Source organism: Felis catus, chromosome B2 (genome assembly GCF_018350175.1).
Source record: "Felis catus isolate Fca126 chromosome B2, F.catus_Fca126_mat1.0, whole genome shotgun sequence".
In the NCBI taxonomy this organism is placed as follows: Eukaryota; Metazoa; Chordata; class Mammalia; order Carnivora; family Felidae; genus Felis; species Felis catus.
This window is the reverse complement of record NC_058372.1, coordinates 106,453,428-106,464,341: the sequence shown is the minus strand read 5'-3', so window position 1 is coordinate 106,464,341 and position 10,914 is coordinate 106,453,428. Positions and strand designations below refer to the sequence as shown.

Here is a 10,914-nt window from a genome sequence, read left to right as displayed (position 1 = left end):
AGATGAATGGGGAAAGGGTGATAAATAACAAAAAATAAAAAGCATTTATAGCAATCAGGTCTCCAGATTGTCCTTTCAGATCTATTTACTTTTTTTTTTAACACTTATTTTTGAGAGACAGAGGGGGATAGAGCATGAGCAGGGGAAGGGCAGAGAGGGAGACACGGATCTGAAGCAGGCTCCAGGCTCTGAGCTGTCAGCACAGAGCCCGACATGGGACTCAAACTCACTGACTGCAAAATCATGACCTGAGCCGAAGTTGGACACTTAACCGAATGAGCCATCCAGGCGCCCCACAGATCTACTTATGTTTTGCAATAGCAAGACTCTTAGCTGTTAGGTAGTAGTGTGCTATGTAAATGTTTGAAAAAACTGGAGATCTGGAGAGAAATAAAATGATGATTTGTAGCATATGCCAACTTTTTAGGTATAAATACTCCAACAAGGTCAATTTCAAGCTACCAAGCTCACATCAGCACACAATGCTGTGTCACTATATAGTATTTCTACCACACAGTTGTGATGCATGTCAATTACATGTTGAGAGCATCGATAGTAGTTAACTGTAGTAAAACGATTAGGCAATGGTGAGGTTTGAGTGTTATATTTAGTTTTGATATATTTAAATGCAAGTTTATATCATATAATTGTTAATAATGGTCTTAATAACCCAGCTTGTATTGCCCAGCTCTTCTGCTTTCAAATCTATACTCACCAATCACTCCTCACCTTGGGTAATTTGTATATTTACCTGTCTGGACTCAAAAGGTCCCCATCAAGAACTTGACTATCCAAGTTCTACTTTTGGTAAGACAAATTGCCTCCCTCTCTTTTCTATTTTTATTTAATTTTACTTATCATTATCATTATTATTTTTTTAAGTAGACTCCATGCCCAACGTGGGGCTTGGACTCATGACCCTGAGACTTTGAGTCACATGCTCTACTGACTGAGCCAGCCAAGTGCCCCCTTCTTTTCAATTTTTAAATACAAAGTATAGAGTTGTGCTCTGAATTCATAACAACTCACTTTCTTTGGCTACCAGTTTAGCTACACCGAAATAGGAGAGAAAATTTGTTCATAATTTATCTTCTTCTAGATTAACTTAAAAAATCCATACCAAATTTATTCCCATGGTAGATCAAACACAAACCGCATCACATTAAATTAGTAATATATGGTTGTAGAGGAACAAAAAAATAATAAAGTCACATCACCAGTTAAAACCAAGAACTCAAATAGGTATGTCAATTAAATAAAAATCAAAGCAGCTTGCTGCAGAATGACTCTTCAAAATTCAAAGAAAGATAATATGAAAGCTCAAAGACTTGTTAATACGCAAATCCTATTCTACTTCCAGGGAGAAGGCCAGAACGAGGTCAGAAAGATGTCATTTCATGTTTGATCTACCTCCGAGATATCTTGCTCTGCAATTATTGTGGCCCAAATGGATACATTGGAAGGACTCAGAGAACAACTGCAAGTAGTCAGGGAAAGAAGAGCTAATGTCAAGTGAGTTGTTTATAACTAATGTGTGTTGGGATGAAGAGTATGCAGGGAAACCAAAGCGAGAATGAGAGTCTGTTCTAGAGAGAATTCTCATCTTTCCATTGCATCTGCACGAGTTGCAAGTTACACCAAATTATTTTTGTAGGCAAATTGGAAGCTTCTCCTTGTCAGTAACCAATTTCCTTAGGGACAAAATTCATAAATCATCATCTTACTTTGGGAGTCAGTTGCTATTACCTGGAAGAAATGTTCATTAAGCAGCAGAATAACACTAAAGACAATGGAAATATTTCTCCTTAATTTTCACTGTGGTCATTCTTTTGACCGTGATTATAGACCCATGTTTAATCCAATTTCCCTACCAGTTATGTGGGTTTGACTTTCCGTGATGTTCTGTTTATAGCTGCTGAGTGTGTTACTTGGAAAATGATGATGAAGTTATAAAGATAGCATAGTGACTTCACCCAAGACGGGAGGAAACAGAGGTGGCTCATGAATTACAAAATCCTTTTGAAGTACAGATGCCCTTTTAGAAGTAAAATGGCAACCCCACAAAACAAGTTGGCTCCCTTATCACAAGGGGACAGTTAGCTTGTTCAAATGAATTTGTCTGTTTCAATCTGATGGATTATAAATATTCCTCATCTCTGTACACTCGCTCAGTATGTACAGAAAGTCCCCCTGGTTCATTAGGTCTTTATTCTGGGCTGTAAGAAATCAGTGGGAAATTAAAGTAATATGAAAAAGAAAAAAAATGACTTTCTGAGACCAAAAATGTATCCTTGTGCATCCCAGTGCATCCTTATTCAGAAGAATGTGTCTGGATGGAAGTTATTTTTTATTTCACAGTTCTGGGTTGTCTCAGCTATTCCACCAAAGTATGCAAGATGTTAGTTCTGAAAACACTATGAGACTGAGGAAAGTGTGCCTCCTGCAAACTTTAGGTCAGGGCTTTACTCTCTGCTGAACTTGGCACTGGCCTTCATGGTCTCTGGGCATCAATTAGGTGCAGCCTAGTCAAAGCAAGGCAAGAAGTGGGGCCATGTGAGAAGAGAGGACAGAGCTGTCATCTGATAGAGGAACTTCATGTCTTATGACTTCAAGGGGAAGGAAAAAGATCTAAAAGAGTGCAGGAAGTAAGGCCACGTCAAGCTGTGTAAGAGAGTGCAAGAAGGTAACCCAAGGTGGATCCCTGGATTCAGTTTTGTAATCTTGTTTTCTGTTCTCATAGGTCATAGAGACCAATGGTCTAGTGAGCTTGTTTCCTTCTTTCTCCTTTCTTGCTCAGATTAGCCTGAGGCCAGTCTAGGGAGGAGTGTTATCAGGGGCCCCTGGACCTCCAGGTCACAGGAATCAGGCAGTGAGCCCATGCACGTCAGGAGGCCATTTGTACAAGGATACCATCTGACTCTGTCTTAGAAATGACAGGAAGAAGGGGCGCCATATATAGAGGTTTTAGAATGGGTGAGCTTAGATGTGGCAGCTGTGGGGGCTGGTGGTTTGTCTACAGCCAGGCAATAAATAGGAAACAGAAGTGCATACCTACCCACCAAGAATTTTTCTTCAGTTAATGCAGCAAGAATTTTTCTTCAGTTAATGCAGCAAGAATTTTTCTTCAGTTAATAGGGCAAATCCTTGACTACTGGCAGCAAAAAGGGCTAGGCTCTTGTGACCTAATGAAGTCCTTTCTCCACAGATGCTGAAGTTCACACAGATGTTCAGGTGGGTGTCCATGAGGAATGAGGGACATTAGGAACCACTTTCACTCATATCGGTTCATTAATAGATTCAAAAGAACCTCCTATATGTCAGGCACTGTTCAAGGCACCAGAAATATAGAAGTAAACAAAAAGGTAAAAATCTCTGCCCTTTGAGAGCTTCTATCTGGCAGGGGAAGAGAGACAATAAACAAAATAAATAAACCTAGTGTGAAGATAAGCAATTATAGGGGTGCCTGGATGGCTCAGTCAACTGAGCCCCTGACTCTTGATTTCACCTCAGGTCATGATCTCACGGTTCATGAGTTCAAGCCCTGAGTCAGGCTGTGGGCTGACAGTGCAGAACCTGCTTGGGATTCTCTTTTTCCCTCTCTCTCTGCCCCTCTCCCATTCACTCTCTCTCTCAAAATAAACATTAAAAAAATTTTTTTAACGTTTATTTATTTTTGAGATAGAGAGAGACAGAGCATGAACGGGGGAGGGGCAGAGAGAGAGGGAGACACAGAATCCGAAGCAGGCTCCAGGCTCTGAGCCATCAGCCCAGAGCCCCACGTGGGGCTCGAACTCACGGACCGCGAGATCGTGACCTGAGTTGAAGTCGGACGCTCAACCGACTGAGCCACCCAGGCGCCCAATAAACATTTTTTTTTTTTAAAGATAAGCAATTATAATCATTTTGTTCAGGGATATGTGTACCTGTGGTAAAACCATAAAGTAGAGCAAGAGAATACTAAAAATAAAATTGCTGGTTTTGTAGTAAACTGAAGTGAAAGTGACCCTCCACCTGTCTGGAGATCACTCTCAGGCTTCATCGGTCTGAGACCAGCCCTTTGTGGTCTAGCCCAGCTCAGAAGCATTTCCGTTCTGTCTAGTGCTTAGAACATTATCAGCCCAGAGGAGGATTGTGGTTGCATTTTGGTAATTGAAAAATCTTCCTAGTTAGAGAATTTGTATATACAGGAGTTGGGAATAGACTGTCTCCAAAATAGTCCAATGGTCCAGCCTCTGCCCTGGGTGCCCTGATAAAGCATCCTATTCCTGTGAACAAGACTCCTGCTTGGGTGCTCAGTGCAGGGGTAGGTGGCACTTCCCGGGCACTTTTGCTTTTGCCACCTGTGCTCTGAATCCTTGCTTGAAGTCTGCCAAGTGCTATATGAGGTCATTAGAGTAAGTTTCCCCACAGACCAACAAGGTAAAGCTGACACTTTGTTCATGGTACTTGCAGCTTGTCCTTGTTAGGAAAATCCATCAATCTGCCGCTAGACTTCTTTTTAATATGACGATTTATTAGCTACTTTTCTTTATTTTTATTTTGTACTAGACCACAGCTATTCAGAATTGGATTAATCATTTCTGGTTCATGATACTGTTAACATTGCTCCATGAATGGCCTCTTTTATTTACTTCTTTGTTGGTGGTTTCCTTTAATAATGTCATCAGTGAGCAGGACTACATTAAAAGGCTTCTATGCGGCAAAAGAAATAATCAACAAAACAAAGTGGAAAGGCAATCTATGGAATGGGAGAAAATATTTGCAAGCCACATATCTGAGAAGGGGTTACTATCCAAAATATATAAGGAACTCATACAACTCAAGAGCAAATAAAACCAATAATCCAATTTTAAAATGGGAAAGGACCTAAATAGACATTTTTGCAAAGAAGATATTCAAACAGCCAATAGGCACATGAAAAGGTGCTCGACTTCACTAATCATCAGGGAAATGAAGATCAAATCTACAATGAGGTATCACCTCACACCTGTCAGAATGGCGGTTATCAAAAGGACAAGAGATAACAAGTGCTGGCGAGAATGTGGAGAAAGGAATCTTTGTGCAGTGTTGGTGGGAATGTAAATTAGTGCAGCTACTATGGAAAACAGTATGGAGTTTCCTTAAAAAAGAACTACAGAACTACTATCTATGTAGGATCTAGCAGTTCTGCTTCTGGGAATTTATCTGAAGGAAATGCAGACATTAACTTGAAGATATATCTGCACCTCCATGTTCACTGCAGCAGTATTTACAATAGCCAAGACACGGAAACAGCATGAGTGTCCATTGGTGGATGAACCATAAAGATGTGGTACATATATAATGGGATATTATTCAGGCATGAGACACAAATGCCATTTGTGACAACACAGATGGAACTTGAGGGCATTATCCTAAGTGAAATAAGCCAGACCGAGGAAGACAAATACTGTGTGATCTCACTTATGTGTGGAGTCAAAAAAAAGAAAACAAATTCATAGAAACTGAGAACAGACAGGTGGTTGCCAGGGGCAGGGAGTAGAGGGTGGGGAAAATGAGTAAAGGTGGTCAAAAGGTACAAACTTTCAGTTATAAAATAAATGAATCCTAGGGATGTAATATACAGCATGGTGACTTTAGTTAACAATACTGTGTTATATGGGAACCCTCGTGCAGTTGGTGGGAATGCAAACTGGTACAGACACTGTGGAAAACAGTATGGAGTTTCCTCAAAAGGTTAAAAGTAGAACTACCCTATGATTCAGGAATCATACTACTGGGTATTTACCCAAATACAAAAAAAAAAAAAAAAAAAAAGAAAGAAAGAAAGAAAAGAAAAGGAAAGAACACTAATTCAAAGGGATACATGCACCCCTATGTTTATAGCAGCATTATTTACAATGGCCAAGATATGGAAGCAGCTCAAATGTCCATCTATATATAGATACACAATAAATACATATATATGTATATGTATATATATGTGTATACACACACACACACGCGCGCGCGCGCGCAAAACCCCGTATGCAATGGAATATTATTTAGCCATAAAAAAGAATAAAATGTTGCCATTTACAATGACTTGGATGGAGCTAGAGAATACATGCTTAGTGAAATATGTCAGAGAAAAGACAAACACCGTATGATTTCACTCATATGTGGAACATAAGAAACAAAACAAATGAGCAAAGGGGAAAAAAAGAGAGAAAGAGAAACAGATTCTTAACTACAGAGAACAAACTGGTTACCAGAGGCTGGGGGGGATGGATTAAATAGGTGATGGGAATTAAGGAGTGCACTTATTGTGATGAGCACTGGGTGATGTATGGAAGTGTTGCATCACTGTACTGTGCACCTAAAACTAATATAAACAATGTATGTTAACTGGACTTAAAACAAAAACTGAAAAAAAAAAAAAACAACTAATACTATGTTGCGTATATTTGCTAAGAGATTTGCTCTCTTAGTTGCTAAGAGAGTAAATATTAAAAGTTCTCATTACAAGAAAATAATTGTAACCATATGCAGGGATAGATGTTAACTAAACTTATCATGGTAATCATTTTACTCTGTGTACATATCAAATCCCAATACTAGATGTTTTCCGAAAATTTTCATCTTAAGTCTGGAACAATCTTATGAGTCATCCCTGTATTACAACTGAGAAAGCTGAGGCTCTTTTGCCCAAGATCAAACTAGTTTTTCTGAGAATAAAACCAAGAACTTTTTTTTAAATGTTTATTTATTTTTGAGAGAGAGGGAACGTTAGCAGGATAGGGGCAGAGAGAGAGGGAGACACAGACTCTGAAGCAGGCTCCAGGCTCTGATGTGGGGCTCGAACCCACAAACCACAAGATCATGACCTGAGCTGAAGTCGGATGCTTAACCACCTGAGTCACCCAGGTACCCCCAAACCAAGAACTTTTAAACTCCAAAATGCACTTCCCTCTGCTGTTCTACATGACACAAAGGTATAAATTACTGTGGAGGAATGCTGAAGAAAATCAAAGAATGTTATAAAGTAGTGTACTCCAATCCAATAATATGTTCATATCATTTAAAAATAAAGTTGTCTATATGCAACAGGATTTTTTTCTTTGAACAGTGAAGATTTAATTTTATAGACTGCTGCTGATGGTGATGATTTGCTTCTGAAATTCTCCACATATCTTTTCACATACAACATGAAATATAGATGAACTTAGAGAATGGAAGAAGAGCTAAATTAGTCATTTAAATGTCAATTCTGTGAACGTCATTTTAATCAAAGTATTTGAAATCACCTTATGATTCTTCACAGCATCTTGTATAATTAGGAAGAGCTTTGAGCCATTACTATGGTGTTAGACAAATTTGTAATGTAATTTATAACTGAAATATCATCAATAAAAATACCAGACTATAAAATCATTGAGAAAGGTAACCTTCTAGCAAGTTGGCTTCTACAAGCAAATCTCCATAGAGATTTTATTTTTATCCCAGGCTTTATTTGATCTACTGGCAACCACAGGACTTTGAGTTAGGGCTGAAGACGTCATAAGAATAGGTTTTTTTTCATGAGATGATTCTTCTCATCCTTGTACCAAATTCTCACGAACAGTTCTTCATCAGAGGTCTGGTGCTTGAGGTCACCAAGCTTTCAGAAGGAGCCCCAAAATGAAGCCAAATGTGTTGGAATGGAAAGCAAAGTATCTTCTTTCAGCATTCGCCAACTGCATTTCATATCTAAGCGCCAGTGTTTCCATGAGAAGAGCTCCTTTTCAAGGATAGCAGAAAGCAGCCATCCCACATCACCACTGAGTCCCCTGCTTCAAGGAGAAATTAACGTTCGTTGGATCATTCGCATTCTATGGGGTGGACACTGTGGTATTTATCTTCTGCATGCTATTTCACTCATCCAGGGTGATTGCTCCTCTCTTAGTAGCCAGGAAATTGAGGCTTAAAGCTGTTAAGTAACTTACACAGCTAGTTAGTGGAGCGGTCAAGATAGAACTGATTAAAGACTGGCCCCCCAAATCTAGGTTTCTTTCACAACATTATGCTGCCTCTCAGAGAAATTCACTGGCTAAGCAAGGAAAGATATTATGAACATAAGAATGACCTAATTCTTGTTCTACAATATGGTTCTAAAATGGGAATTTAAAGACGTCTATTCTAAAATTAAAGATATTCCTTCTGTACAGTTTGATAATCCTGATAAAAAATTTGTATTCCTCATTCTTTATTTGTCCAAGAAAAAACTCCTGGCTCTTCTCCCCCGTTTGGTTCTCATTCTCATTCTTGCCCAAGGGAAGAGGATGACCTTTGGGAGGTAGCTGAGAGCATCACATCTGGTGGCCCTCCCCGCAATAGCCTGGCCAATGTGACACAAACATGTCCCCATCTCAGGCCCTTGCCCTGCTGATCCTGTTACCCGGAACATACTTTCTGGAACATACTTTCTCTACACATCTGTATATACCCAGATCCTTCACCTCCAAACCTTTGCTCAAATACTGCCTTTTCAGTGAGGGCTACCTGGACCATCCTATTCAAAATCACAATCTCTTCATCACCACCCCCAAATCTTACTATCCTCCGCCATTTTCTTTTCCAAAGCACTTGTGGTTTTCTAGCATATACAATTTATTATAACTTTTGCTCATTGTATATCTCACCAACTAGAATATAAGCTCTTTGTGTGTTTAGTTCATTGATATATTCCACGTACCAGGGACATAATTGTGTCATGAATGAACAAATGAACGAATATGAGACTATACATTTCCATACTTTTTCTGTGTCCTTCCATCTCTGCTTGGAAAGCAATCAATTATTTACTGAGTTCTATGTTTTTTTGTAAAGCCATGCTAAAAACAGCAAGGCCCAGGGAGAACACATACACCTTCAGTTCTCTCCAAGCACTTTCCTTAGCACTACTGATGAATGGTGTACAAATATCTCCAGCTTTCCAGCCTGTAATACCTCTTTCCTTTCTTCCATACTATAGTGAAATCAGGAAAGATAGACAACTTTATGTGTTTCTGTTAAAAATGTTCAGCTGTGCCTTATATTTGGTGATGCTTGAATAGGCTAATGCCGGAAAAAGAAAAATAGGTCTAGAAAAGGCTTGGAGAAAAGATCATCTGGTAGAGTCCTCTTTTTAGTCCTGAAGTTTTTTTCAAACCCACCCCCAAGGAAACAAGAGTTATATCTTCTCTCTCTCTCTTAGAGTTTTTGTTTATTTTTGTGTGTGAGAGAGAGAGAGAACGAGAAAGGGAGAGACAGAGACAGAGGATTCAAAGCAGACCCTTCCTGGGAGCAGAGCAGAGAGCCCAACGTAGGGCTCGAACTCATGAACTGTGAGGTCAAGACCTGAGCCAGAGTCAGACGCTTAACTGACTGAGCCACCCATGCACCCTGAGAGTCTCATCTTCTTTTAATGTTATCTAGACAAAGAAACTCTACGGTCCTCTTCAATAGCTCATGCCTATCCTCCTTTCACCTCTAATTTCTGACATCCATGTGCAAGTCGTTCTGTTTTCCAATCGAAAATCCTCATGCTGCATTTTAAATCTACTGGATTTGTTATTGTTCACAGACATAGAGGGTGTTGTTGATGCTTACCATTTGTGTATACCCTACACTCACGATTCCGACTAAAACAACAACAGCCACCATCACAGAGCTGGCCTAATAACCCCAGTGCTCTCAGATGTATTGATTTTTCCTTTTTGTCTTCACATAGGTAAGATAGATGTTGCTAAAGTTCCTTCTTCCATTTTCCAGATGAAGAAACACAACTTCAGAGAGGTTAAATGATTCACCTCAAGGTACCCCTGCTATTGAAATGATGCACCACAACTCAAACTTTGTTGGCCTGACACCAAGTGCCGCACTTCTGTTTGCTACAGCAGAGATTTCCAGCTGCCCACCCAAATCCATTCCTCCTTTTATCCACTCACTGTTCAAAGTGCTGAGTGAGGCTGTGACTAGCCAGGTATAGGTAGGACATTATGTCCCAGCCCTCCTTACACTTGGTTATGGCCAATGCTACCAAGATGGTGGGGTATGGGCCACTTCCCCTGTGTGATTCTTCATGCTCTTTCCCCTTTCCAGGACCCTGAGATGGTGACATCCAGAGCAACCCTGGAATGCTAAAATAGTCATCAGCCTGCGTCCCTCAATCCCTGCCTTGGACTGTTACATGAAGAAACAAAAACAGAACAGAAACAAACAAACAAAAACATCTTGTTCTTCAAGTCACCGAGTCTTTTGGGTGTATGTGTTGCTTCCGCTTAGCTTTCCCTAATTTATACAACCCATTTGCCAGTTTGCTTAAACATTTCCAGTGCTGGGAGGTATAGTACTTTTCAAGGTAGTAAAGGCTTTTTTTTTTTTAATGTTGAGTCAAAATATTTATTCTTATTTCTTCTAATTTTTTTCCTTTGGAGTAACCAGAATTTCAGTACACTTCAGAATAAGCCTATAAATATTTGACCATAGTTTAAGGGCAACCACATCATCTTTTCTTCAGAACTTGCATATAAGCAGTTGTGTTTTGTAAACACAAAACAATCACTAAAACTAGAAGCTACCTTTCTCCTAAAATGTGCTATATTGTATGGCATTTAGGAACCATGGAAGAAATTCTCCTCAGAGAATTTTGGTTTAGTCCTCTCTCCAATTTAACCTTGATGTCCAACAGACTCAGGGAGAACTGATGAAATGGAGATGTTTGGGGGTCACAGGGTCTAAGCTGACTTTATATTACAGATGCACCTTAAAGAAAAAGAAAGCAAGTAAGGGAAGGTGAGCACATGGCCCTGGGTGTTAATGTAGAAAATGGAGGCTTTAGGAAGATCTGTGAGAAGAGAAGGTGATGGGGGATTGAAAAGACAGCAAATGGTTGGAAAGCTTCCAAGAAAGCATTAAACGCCTTTCCTTGTCCTG

General features: G+C 39.7%; 1 long non-coding RNA gene across 2 annotated transcripts; it reads left to right on the top strand.

Moving 5' to 3' along the window:
- Window positions 1–254: 254 nt before the first annotated feature.
- On the top strand, window positions 255–10,637 carry LOC123385526. 2 transcript variants are annotated; one of them, XR_006598210.1, is made up of 3 exons: window positions 255–1,512; window positions 9,751–9,961; window positions 10,081–10,637. It is a non-coding gene; the product is annotated as an uncharacterized LOC123385526 (long non-coding RNA). The 2 variants fall into 2 exon arrangements; XR_006598211.1 differs by having other exon boundaries at window positions 9,751–9,967.
- The last annotated feature ends 277 nt before the right edge of the window (window positions 10,638–10,914 follow it).